The sequence below is a fragment of the Notamacropus eugenii genome, chromosome 6 (assembly GCF_028372415.1).
Source record: "Notamacropus eugenii isolate mMacEug1 chromosome 6, mMacEug1.pri_v2, whole genome shotgun sequence".
Taxonomy (NCBI): domain Eukaryota; kingdom Metazoa; phylum Chordata; class Mammalia; order Diprotodontia; family Macropodidae; genus Notamacropus; species Notamacropus eugenii.
Genome location: NC_092877.1, coordinates 166,843,792 through 166,856,326, shown reverse-complemented (window position 1 = coordinate 166,856,326; position 12,535 = coordinate 166,843,792).

Sequence of the window (12,535 nt, the reverse complement as noted above, 5' to 3'; positions counted from 1 at the left end):
TTCTGTGCCTCACTTTCCTTATCTATAAAATGTGTGCTAGTTAATATGTAAGGTTTGAATCTATAATTCTGTGAAAAATTGGCTGACATGCTTCAAAATTACATGATCTTGGGGGTGTTTGCATCTCTCAGTGAGGCAGAATCAAGGAGACACAATTATTGTCCAAAGCAATTCTCTTATTCTTTAACCACATATTAAGTTGCTCAGGCTTTACTTGGTCAGCCCTTTACATATGTATGTTTATATACATATGCCTGCAGGTAGTGAGGTTTGATTGGGAAATCTCCAATCAGTTTGATTAGTTTCTGTAATGAATCTGATGAAATTATGGGCCATGGTCTTTAGGATACATCTGAGGGACTGTGGAATGATGGTGCTTTCTGAGAAGACACTGGTTCCCTTGTTGGTTAGTTGACTGAGATCCAGGAGCACAGACCTTTGTCAGACTCCTCTTTGTGATCTCTGAAAGTGACGTGGCAGACCACCATGCTCTCCGTTAGACACTGAAGACATAGAATAACACACAGAATAATGAACCTGCCTTTGCGGGGAGAGAATAGATGGGAAATCTATATCTCTGCACATTTTTCTTCACCAATCAGCTGAAATGGCTTTAGGGGTGAGAGCAGATAGAAGTTAGTTGTGTTTCTCAGAGGTTCTGAGTTCAGGTGAAAAGCCAGAGTCCCTCAAAGTGGAATTTCCTAGCTCTCTGCATTTATTTATTTATTTTAAGTTTTCAGCATTTGTTTCCACAAAATTTTGAGTTACAAATTTTCTCCCCATCTCTCCCCTCCCCCAGCCCCAAAATGCCAAACATTCTAATTACCCCTACCACCAATCTTCTCTCCTAACATCCCTCCCTTCCCTTATCCCCATCTTTTCTTTTGTCCTGTAGGGCAAGATAAATTTCTATACCCCATTATCTGTGTTTTTTGTTTCCCATTTGTATGCAAGAACAATACTTAGCAGTTGTTCCTAAAACCTTGACTTCCAGCTTCTCCTCCTTCCTCCCTCTCCACCCATCCCCACTGGGAATGCAAGCAATTCAATATTGGCTATATATGTGTAGTTTTGCAAATGACTTCCATAATAGTCATGTTGTGTAAGACTATTTCCCTCCATCCTATCCTTCCCCCCCATTTCTTCTAGTCTCTCTTTTGACGTTGTCCCTCCCCAAGAGTGTTGACTTCTAATTGCTCCCTCCTCCCATTGCCCTCCCTTCCATCATCTCCCCTACCTTGCTTATCCCCTTCTCCCCTACTTTCCTGTATTGTAAGATAGGTTTTCATACCAAAATGAGTGTGCATTTTATTCCTTCCTTGAGTCAAATGTGATGAGAGTAAGCTTCACGTTTTCCCTCTCACATCCCCCCCTTTTCCCCTCCATTTATGAGAGAATTTGCCCCATTTCATTTCTCCCTTTCTCCTCCCAAAATAATCCTCTCTCACCCCTTAATTTCATTTTTTTAGATATGGTTCCTTCCTGTTCAGCTCACTCTGTGCTCTCTCTCTCTCTCTCTCTCTCTGTGTGTGTGTGTAATCCCATCAAGTATCCAGATACTGAAAAAAGTTTTGAGAGTTACAAATATTGTCTTTCCATGTAGGAATGTAAACAGTTCAACTTTAGTAAGTCCCTTATGATTTCTCTTTCCTGTTTACCTTTTCGTGCTTCTCTTGATTCCTGTGTTTGAAAGTCAAATTTTCTTTTCAGCTCTGGTCTTTTCATCAAGGATGCTTGAAAGTCCTCTATTTCATTGACAGACAATTTTTTCCCCTGAAATATTATACTCGGTGTTGCTAGGTATGTGATTCTTGGTTTTAGTCCTAGTTCCTTTGACTTCTGGAATATCATATTCCACACCCTTTGATCCCTTAATGTAGAAGCTGCTAGATCTTGTGTGATCCTCATTGTATTTCCACAATACTCAAATTGTTTCTTTCTAGCTGTTTGTAATATTTTCTCCTTGACCTGGTAACTTTGGAATATGACTATAGTGTTCCTAGGAGTTTCTCTTTTTGGATCTCTTTCAGGAGGTGATTGGTGAATTCTTTCAATATCTATTTTGCCCTATAGTTCTAGAATATCAGGGCAATTTTCCTTGATAATTTCATGAAAGATGCTGTCTAGGCTCGTTTTTTGATGTGCTTTTCATGATTTTCTTACATCTCTCTCATTTCTCTTCCCAGTTTTTCCTCCACCTCTCTTACTTGATTTTCAAGATCCTTTTTGAGCTCTTCCATGACCTGAGATCATTGAATATTTATTTTGGATGTTTGGGATACAGAAGCCTTGACTTTTATGTGTTTCCCTGAGGGTAAGCATTGTTCTTCCTCTTCTGAAAGGATGGGAGAAGATATCTCTTCACCAAGAAAATGATCTTCTATAGTTTTATTTTTTTCTGTTTTTTGGGCATTTTCCCAACCAGTTACTTGACTTTTGCGTCCTTTGTCAAGAGTAGGGTAGACTCTGAGGATCTGTAAGATCTCAGTTCCTCCAAGATGGCACAATCAAGCATGTACACTGGTTTGGGAGCAACCAGAAACTTTTGTGCCCAGAATCTGTGAGTATTAGAGTTTCCTCTCCACAGACACCTGACCTCTAGCTCCACTAAGCCAGCACTGGGGGCTGAGATTCAGATAAGCTGCTCAATTCCCCTAGAGGCTTTAGGCGGGGACAGGGCTGCCATTCAGTGTGAGATAAAGATCAGCTGCTCAGTTCCCCCAGGAGCATTAAGTGGGGACAGGGCCACCACACAGGGCTTAGGTAAGGATCTGCTTTTCAGTTTCCCTAGGGGTTTTACAATCCAGCAATGGATGGGGGCTGCTGCCACCTGATATGGACTCTGCTGCTGCTGCCTGAGGCTGGAGCTATAGGAAGACCCTGCTTCCTTCTCAGCCAGCTGAAAAACCCTCTCACTGACCTTTGGTGCTTGTGGGTTGAGGGATCTGCAAACTGCTGCTGCTGCTGCTGGGGATTCCACCTGCTTGCAGAAGGCCTGCTTGGGTCCTCTTCCAGACGCCTGTGCCACGTGACCCAGGCTGGGCTGGGCTCTGCTGCATGTCCAGTGTGACAGACTTTTCCTGTCAGCCTTTCAGGTAACCCTGGGCTGGAAATCACCTCCACTCTGTTGTTCTGTGGCTTCTGCTGCTCTAGAATTTGTTGAATGTCTTTCTTTACTGATATTTTATGGGCTGTGGGGAAAGAGCTGGTGTATGTGCATCTTTCTACTCTGCTATCTTGGTTCCACTGGAATTTCCTAGCTCTTGAGGAGATAGCCTCCCAGCTCAGGAGATGGTAGCACCCAAGTTATTGAGAAATTTCCTATATAAGTCCACAGCAAAGACAGTGCCCATTTCCCCTTGGAAAGGAAGGCACTAAAATCTAGAGGGTTTAGTAAAGATCTTCTTCAGAAATAGCATGTAAACTGAGTCTTGAAGTGTGAGATTTTAGGGAACAGAGATGAGGAGGGAGTTCATTCCAGTCTTGGTGAATAATCAATGCAAAGACTTTGTGACGGAGATAGAGATGGAGATCCAAGAGGAACAAGCAGGTCAGTATTTCTGGATTGTAAAATGCTTGGAAGAGGAGTGGGGAGGGGGAAGGAAATAAGCATTTATATAGTGCCTACTATATGCCAGGAACTTAAGTCCCCTACAAATAGTATCTCTTTTGTTCCTCAGTGGCATTTGATCTTCATGAAAGCTCTGCAAGATTTTGCTGTTGTTCAGTTGTTTCAGTTGTGTCTGACTTTTCATGACCCCATTTGGGGTTTTCTTGGCAAGGATATTGCAGTGGTTTGCTATTTCCTTCTCCAGCTCATTTTGCTGTTGTAGAAGCTGAGGCAAACAGGGTTAAGTGACTTGCCCAGGGTCACACAGCTAGTAAATATCTGAGGCTAGATTTGAACTCAGAAAGATGAGGCTTGGTATTCTATCTGTTGAGCCATACTACTTGCTTCTGAGTAAAGCATAAGAAGAATTAAAGGGATCAGATTAAGAAGCAATTTATTTTTTATATTGGGATCATATGATTTATTGTATATAGAATAAAGTGAAAAGTAAAATAGACCCAATGCTCTTCTAAGGGAATAGTCATCACTGTTTCCTCCTACTATACTCCTTCCCTCTTTCCCCCTTCTTTTCAGTCTTCTCCCAAATCTTCTATTGAGAAGGGGAAATCCTTAAATTCTTAGACTCATAAAAGAATGGAATGGGTGTGAAGTGGGCCATCCACACTCCTGCCTCAAGCTTGTGAATAAAGGAATGCAGGAAGATGAGGTCTATCCCTAATTCATCATCTGTTCATGAAGGAGGATTGAAAGTAGATAGAATCCTCATCAGATTCTTCAAAGCCCTAATTGTGCCCTCCTACTCATCTTAAAAAATAATTAAATGTGAATCAATGAGCATTCACTTTCTCTCCCTCCTATCTCCCACCTTTGTAGAATTCTTTTTACAAACGTATATTGTCAGTCAAACAAATACTCACATTGGTCATGTCTAAAACAATGCCCCATTCTGCACTCTGAGTCTATCAACTCTTTATCAGAGGGGGAGTAGCATGTTTTATCATGAGTCCTTTGGAATTATGGCTGGCCATTACATTTACCAGAATTCCTACATCTTTCAAAGTTGTCTTTTGTTATTGCATAAATTGTCCTCCTGGTTCTGCTCACACTTTGCATCAGTTCATACAAACCTTTCCAAGTTTCTCTGAAAATATCTCCTTCATCACTTCTTATAGTACCATTACTATTCCCTCACATTCATATTCATAACTTGTTTAACTATTCCCAATTGATAAGTGCCTCCTTGATTTCAATTTATTTGCCCCTATAGAAAGAGCTACTGTAATAATTTTTGCACATCCTAGAGTTTGTTTTGTTTATAATTAATCTCTCCTTTATTTACCTCTTTCCCCTGTCTCCCTTCTCTCCTTTTCCCTTCTGTTGTGTAATGATTGAAATTTCTGCCTATACCTGTGTGCATGTTTAATACAAAAAACTTCAAATGCCATACAGATGATTTCATTTTTGAATTTGGAGGCAATAGGGAACATTAGAGTTTGTTAAGTAGGGGGATGATGTAGTCAGACCTACATCATTACTTTGACAACTAAATGGAGGATATAACGAAATCAGGAAAGTCTTGAGAAGGGGAGACAATTATAAATTATAAAAGGCAATTATAGATGTCCAGATGAGAATTGATGGGAGCCCAAGCTAGCAAAGTAACTGTGGGAAAGGGAAGGAGATAATATGCAAGAAATGTGAAGATAAATGTATCAAGATTTGGCAACTGATATGTGTGGTGAGTGAGAGTGAGGAGTCATATATAACACTGAGGTGTTGAGTCTGGGTAACTGAAAGGTTGGTGTTACCCTTGACAAGAATAAGGAAGTTTGAAAGAGGAGAGAGTTTTTCAGGAAAGATAATGAGGTTTATTTTCGACATATTGAGTTTGAGATACCAATGGGAAATCCATTTTTTAAAAATTTCTGAAAGATAGTTGGTGATGCTGGATTGCAACTCAGGAGAGAGATCAGGGATAGGTATATATAATAGAGATGTCTAACATATATTAAATGTATGTAATACAGATGTATAAGATATATGTTATAAATATAATAGAGATATGTAATAGAGAGGATAGTTAAACCTATGGGATTTGATGGAATAACCCAGTGAGACAGTGAGACAGAGAGTGAAAAAAGAAGACAGTCTAGGACAGAACCTTGGGGCATATGCCCAGTCAGTGGACATATCATGGATATAGTTACAACCAAGGAGACTGTGGAGTGGTCAGACAAATAGAAGGAGAAGTAAGAGAAGCACGATTAACAGAGATGAGAGAGAATTCAGGAGATGAGAGAGATCAGCAATGTCAAATGCTGCAAAGAGATCAAGAAGGATAAAGACTGAGAAAAGGCCATTCAATTTTTAAGTTAAGAGATCATTGAGCAGCAGCTGGGTGGCACAGTGAATAGAGCATTAGCACTGGACTCAGGAGGACCTGAGTTCAAATTTGACCTCAGACACTTGACACTCACTAGTTGTGTGACTCTGGGCAAGTCACTTAACCCTGATCATTCCCCCCCCCCCAAAAAAAAAAATCATTGGTAACTTTGGAGAGAACAATTTCAGTAATATGATGAGGTCAGAAGACAATGAAATGAGAGGAAGTGGAGACGTAGAATATAGACTGTTCAGCTTTCAAAGTATTTCTAACTTTTTTTGGGAAGGGAATATAAATCACAAAATGATAACACAGATTATAGGGATATTATGTAGGCCTCTGTAGGAAAGAGAAATGTTGAAGGTTGCCTTCATAACAACTTCAGATTCAATCTCTTTTCAGAGGGTGCTAATGGGTTATTTGTGAGCAGTGTGTTTCTTTAACTGTTTGAAGCTCTTTTGAGTCCTTTACATCTTCTATATTTGCTGTGGAGTAAGTTCAAGACTATCCCAGAGCTGACTCTCTTGTGTTACCTTTAGTGTTCATAGAGGAGTTCAGGGCTCCAGTTACCCACACTTGGGGAAAATGACATAAACTATACCTGAGCTATATTGCTAACATCTCCTAAAATAACTCCAGATGAGGGAAATCAGTCAGATAATGATGCTCCTGGGAACATAGCCTATAATTAAATTCAATCTATTTGAGTCCAGATTCTCAGGTAACTTTGCACCATGGATCACATCGTTGTTGTATTAGAATCACCTTCTTTAAACTTGGCTTGATTCTTTTTGTGGTGGCAAAGAATTGGAATTTGAGAGGGTGCCCATTGGGGAATTGGGGAATGGCTGAAAAAGTTGTGGTATATGAATGTAATGAATACTGTTGTGTTGTAAGAAATTACAGACAGGTGGATTTCAGAAAAACCTGGAAAAACTTACATGCACTGATACATAGTGAACTAAGCAGAACCAGGAGAACATTTTACACAGTATCAGCAACATTGTGTGATGAGCAACTATGATTGATTTAGCTCTTCTCAGCAATATAATGATTCAAGACAAGTCCAAAAGACTCATGATAGAAAATGCTGTCCACATCCAGAGAAAGAACTGATAGAGTGTGAATGCAGACTGAAGTATATTACTTTCACCTTCTTTTATTCCTTTTGCTCTTTTTTTCTTTCACAACATGACTAATGCAGAAATGCTTTACATTATTTCACATATATAACCTACACCAAATTGCTTACCATCTTAGGGGAGGGGAAAGGGGAAGGAGAGAGGAGGGAAGAAGGGAGAAAATTTGAAACTCAAACTTTCATATTAAAAAAATATTAGGGGGTGGTACCAAGATAATGGAATAGAAAAACAGACCTGCTCTAGCTCTTCTCTAACTCTTCATCGCCCATAAAATACCTGTAAAAAATGATCTAAACAAATTCTAGAGCAGCAGAAACAACGAAAAAACAGAGTGAAAGATTTCCAGCCCAAAACAGCCTGGAAGGCCAACAGGGAAGGTCTGTCACACTGGGCTAGGAGTGGAGCACAGCCTAGCCTGGGCCACGCAACAAGGACAGGACTGGAGCAGGCAACAGGATGTGGAATCATGGGTAGCAGCCATGGTTTCCAGGTTTCTCAACCCACAAATGACAAAGATAGCTTCAAAGGTCACTGAGAAAACTTTTTCACCTGGGTAAGAGGGGGCCATGGGTCCAGTCCCAGCCCTGGCCCCAGGGTGGCATCAGTGACTGCAGCAGCAGCGTCTACTTTTGGAGCCCTCAGCTTAAAGATCCTGGGGGAGTCGAGTATTTGATCTGGGTCTCAGTCCTGAGTGGTGGTCCTGGGGTGAGGAGGAGCACTGGCATAGTGGAGCTGTGGAGGCTCTAGAGAGGGAATCGTAATCACAGATCTTGGACAGAAAAGAGTGCTTGTGGTTGCTCTCAGACCAGAGCACAGGCCAGAGAGGAGTAAACTCCTCTCCCTTGATTGTGCCACCTTGGAGGAGCTGAGAACTTACAGGTCCCTAGTACACCCTCCATTTGACAAAGGAGTCAAAATTCAAGTAATTGGCTGAGAAAATGCCCCCAAAAGAGGAAAAACAAATGATTATAGAAGGTAACTTTCTTGGTGAAAGGTATTTTCTTCCATCCTTTTGGATGAGGAAGAACACAGCATGCCATCAGAGGAAGACATCAAAGTCAAGGCTTCTACATCCAGAACCTCCCAAAAAAATATGCAGTGGTCTCAGGCCCATAGAAGAGCTCAAAAAGGATTTTGGAAATCAAGTAAGAGAGGTGGAGGAAAAGTTGGGAAGAGAAATGAGAGCGATGCAAGAAAATCATGAAAAGTGAGTCAACAACTTGCTAAAGGAGACCCAAAAAATGCTGAAGAAAATAACACCTTGAAAAATAGGCTAACTCAATTGGCAAAAGAGGTCCAAAAAGCCAAGGAGGAGAAGAATGCTTTAAAAAGCAAAATTAGCCAAATGGAAAAGGAGGTTCAAAAGCTCACTGAAGAAAATAATTCTTTAAAAATTAGAATGGCACAGATGGAAGCTAATGACTTTATGAGAAACCAAAAAATTGTAAAACAAAAGCAAAAGAATGAAAAAATAGAGGATAATATGAAATATCTCACTGGAAAAACAACTGACCTGGAAAACAGATCCAAGAGAGAGAATTTAAAAATTATTGGTCTACCTGAAAACTATGATCAAAAAAAGAGCCTAGACATCATCTTCTTAGAAAGCTATCAAGGAAAACTGCCCTAATATTCTCGACCCAGAGGGTAAAATAGAAATAGAAAGAATTCACTGATCACCTCCTGAAAGAGATCCCCAAAGGAAAACTCCTAGGAATATTGTAGCCAAATTCCAGAGTTCCTGGGTCAAGGTGAAAATATTACAAGTAGCCATAAAGAAACAATTTGAGTATTGTGGAAATACAATCAAGATAACACAGGATTTAGCATCTTCTACACTAAGGAATTGAAGGGTTTGGAATATGATATTCTAGAGGTCAAAGGAGATAAGATTAAAACCAAGAATCACCTGTCCAGCAAAACTGAGTATAATACTTTAGGGGAAAAAATGGAATTTCAATGAAATAGAGGACTTCCAACATTCTTATTGAAAAGACCAGAACTGAGTAAAGAATTTGACTTTCAAATACAAGAATCAAGATAAATGTGAAAAGGTAAACAGGAAACAGAAGCCTTAAGGAACTTGTTAAAGTTGAACTGTTTACATTCCTACATGGAAAGATGTTACTTGTAACTCATGAGACCTTTTTCAGTATTAGGGTAGTTAGAAGGAATCTATATCTATATTTATATCTATATATATGTTGGTGTATATGGGTATATATATCTGTATATTATATATGTGTAGGTATGTATATGTACATGGGTGTATGTGTGCATGTGTGTATGTGTATGTCTATATGCACACACACATACATAGACAGAGGGCACAGAGTGAGCTGAATATGAGGGGAGATTACCTAAAAAAATAAACTTCACTGTTGAATGGAATGTACTAGGAGTAAGAGAAAGAGGACGTAGAATGTAGAAAATCATCTCACATACAAGAGGGAAGAAAGAGCTTCGACAATGGAGGGGATGAGGGGGGAGGTGAAAGGAAATAAATCTCTCATGGGATTTGGCTTAAGGAGGGAATAACACACTCAATTGGATATGGAAATCTATTTTACCCTGCAGGAATGCAAGGGAGAAGGAGATAGGAAAGGGAAGATAATAAAAGAGACACCAAATTGGGGAAAGGGATAATCAGAAGCAAACGCTATTGTGGGAGAATAGGTCAAGGGAAAGAATGGAATAAATGAAGGGCAGGATGGGTTAGAGGGAAATGTGGTTAGTCATTTCCAACATAAATATTATGGAAGTGCTTTGCATTCCATATAACCTGTATTGGATTGCTTGTTTTTTCAATGAGAGTGGGTGGGGAGGGAGGGAGAGAATATGGAGCTCAAAGCTTTAAGAATGAATATTAAAAGTGGTTTTAGCATGCAGCTGGAAATTAAACTATACAGGCAGTGGAGTATAGAAATCAATTTTGCCCTACATGAAAATAGAGGGGAAGGGGGATGGAAGAAGAGTTGGTAATAGAAGGGAGGAAAGATTAGAGGAAGGGGTGGATGGGGTGCATGCTGTTTGGGGGTGGTGAGAGGGGGAGAAAATTTTGAATTCAAATTCTTGTGGAAGTGAATGTTAAGAACTGAAAAAGAAATCACACATTAAAAAATATCAAAATTGTATTCACAGGTAGTTGGAAAAAATAAAATACTGTTTAAAAGAAAAAATTTGACTTGATGGTTAAGTAAGTTTACAGCATGAGGATGATGTGGACAATAAACCTGTACCATGTTAGCACTCACTGGATTATCTTTCTCTTTGTCTTATCTTATTCGTTAGGCCCTTTGGGTCACTTCTTTCAGATCCCTAAAACACCCTTCAGCAGGGAGGATGAAAAGGTCTGAATATCATGTGAATTAAATACCTATCATTCATGAACTTGAGATCATGCTACAGATGTATTGTAATGTACAGGATTGTAATATAGGAGTTGCATTAAGATTTTCTATTTGTTCCCAGAGGCCAGAACTAGGAATGATGAGTGAAAGTTGAAAGAGGCCAATTTTGACTTGATGTTAAGGAAAAAGAGTCCTAATAATTAAGGCTGTCTGAAAGTAGAATGGGATGCCTTGTGAGACAGTGGCAGCCTTCATTGGAGGCCTTTAAATAGAGGATGGATAACCACTTGTTGGATCTGTTAGGGCAGAAATTTCTCTTGGGGATTGGCTGCTGGGATTCTGTGATAGGTTTTGAGGGAAAAAAACAGAAAATGAAGCACTTTCCTGGTTGCTTATATGATGCTGATTAACAGGGTAAAAGAGGGAGTAGAAATAAAAACAACATTTTCACTGTGTAACTGAATAAATTAGGTGTAGTTCTGATCTCTTAAACCACCTGGCTTCAGAGAGTGGGAAGTACAGATTTCCAGCCCCACTCAGGTCTTTCTGGGTATGTTGGCACATGCCTGTAATCCCGGTTACTAGGTGAGGTTGAGGCTAGTAGATCCCTTGAAGTTCTAAGGTGTTCCCAAAAAGTCCAGTAGCAATATAGTGAACCCCTCCTTTCTCCCTCCCCTCATACCCAGCAAGGGGGCTGCCAGGCCCTCTAAGGAGGGGAAAATCAGTGCCCAGAATGGAAAAAGAGCAAATCAAGGCTTCTGTATTAATCAGTAGTGGGATCAGGCTCACGAGTAGCACATGGATTTTAATGTGTGGACAAGATGGGAAGACAATCAATTTTTTTTTAAAAAGGAAATATTACAATTTAATGGTCACAATTCCTTCCTCAAAGTTTATTTTAATGGAATTATAAAATTCCTCTAAATAAATTGAATTTATTTTTTCCATGTCCATTTCAGATATATTCAAATAAATAAACCATCATTTTCTTTAGTCCTTAATGAAATTGGTAAGAAAAATCAAATTTAGAAAGTGAATGAAAACTTTCTTTTCTCTATTCTTTGTGCCTTGGACCCTTCACCTCTAGTCACAGTGTTATTACTGTGAGTCTTATCAATTCTTCAGGCTATGAAATGGGGTCATAAAAAAAAGGCCAAGATTGCTTCCCAGGATGCAATTTGCTGATGATTATCCATCCTCTTGGACATCCCTTTATCTTACTGACTCCAGAGGAAACTTTGGTGTCCATCCTCTCCAGAGTGGAGAATATTTCCGGCTTTGAGATCTTAAGACAGAAAGCTTTTAACTCTAAATTTCTTCAATTAATCTCTGACCCTTTGGACTGCTTTTCTTCTTGGACTTCTTTTTTCTTCTTTCTTCCTCCCATTGACATTCTTTCTCTGTAACAAGGTTGTAGAAGAGGGAACAGAAATTAGCAATAAGAAAAAGCAAATACCAATTTTGGCCATAAATGGGAAATGGGTTCTGAAGCAGTTCTTCCTGTTTGGAAAGCTTTTATAGCTTAATAAAAGAATGATATGCATGAAAAGAAGGCAGAATAAAGAGAAGAAGAGAGCTAAGCTCTGTGGACATAAAGTGGTTGAAAATTTACTGTTTCCAAGGTAATGTTTTTATTCGATGCCACAAAGGCTAATGACATCCTTAATAACGGATCAGCTGCCTCTGAACTTTACAAGCTCTTAGCTTGATGTTAAAATTAACTACGTGTGAGAAACATGTCATCTCTGAAGGTAAAAGGGAAGCAGCTGTAGGGGGCTGAATGGGGACTGAAGAAGAGGCATTATTAGGTCTCTGAGAATGGCACTCAGTAAGAAAACAATGAGTGCTGCTTCTAGGCCTGAGATAGGCAGTGTATAGACCTACAACGAGCTTATCACTTTGGGCACAAATGGGCACCTTTAGGGGAGGGTTTAGCTATGTGGTTAATAACTACCAGCTTGGTTAGATATGATCAAGAAGCATTATGGAAAACTACATTCAGGTCCTACTTTGGACACATATACTAACTTTGTAAGCTTGAGTAAGAGATGCTTTACTTCTAAGATCTTCAAACTAAGATCATAAGTTG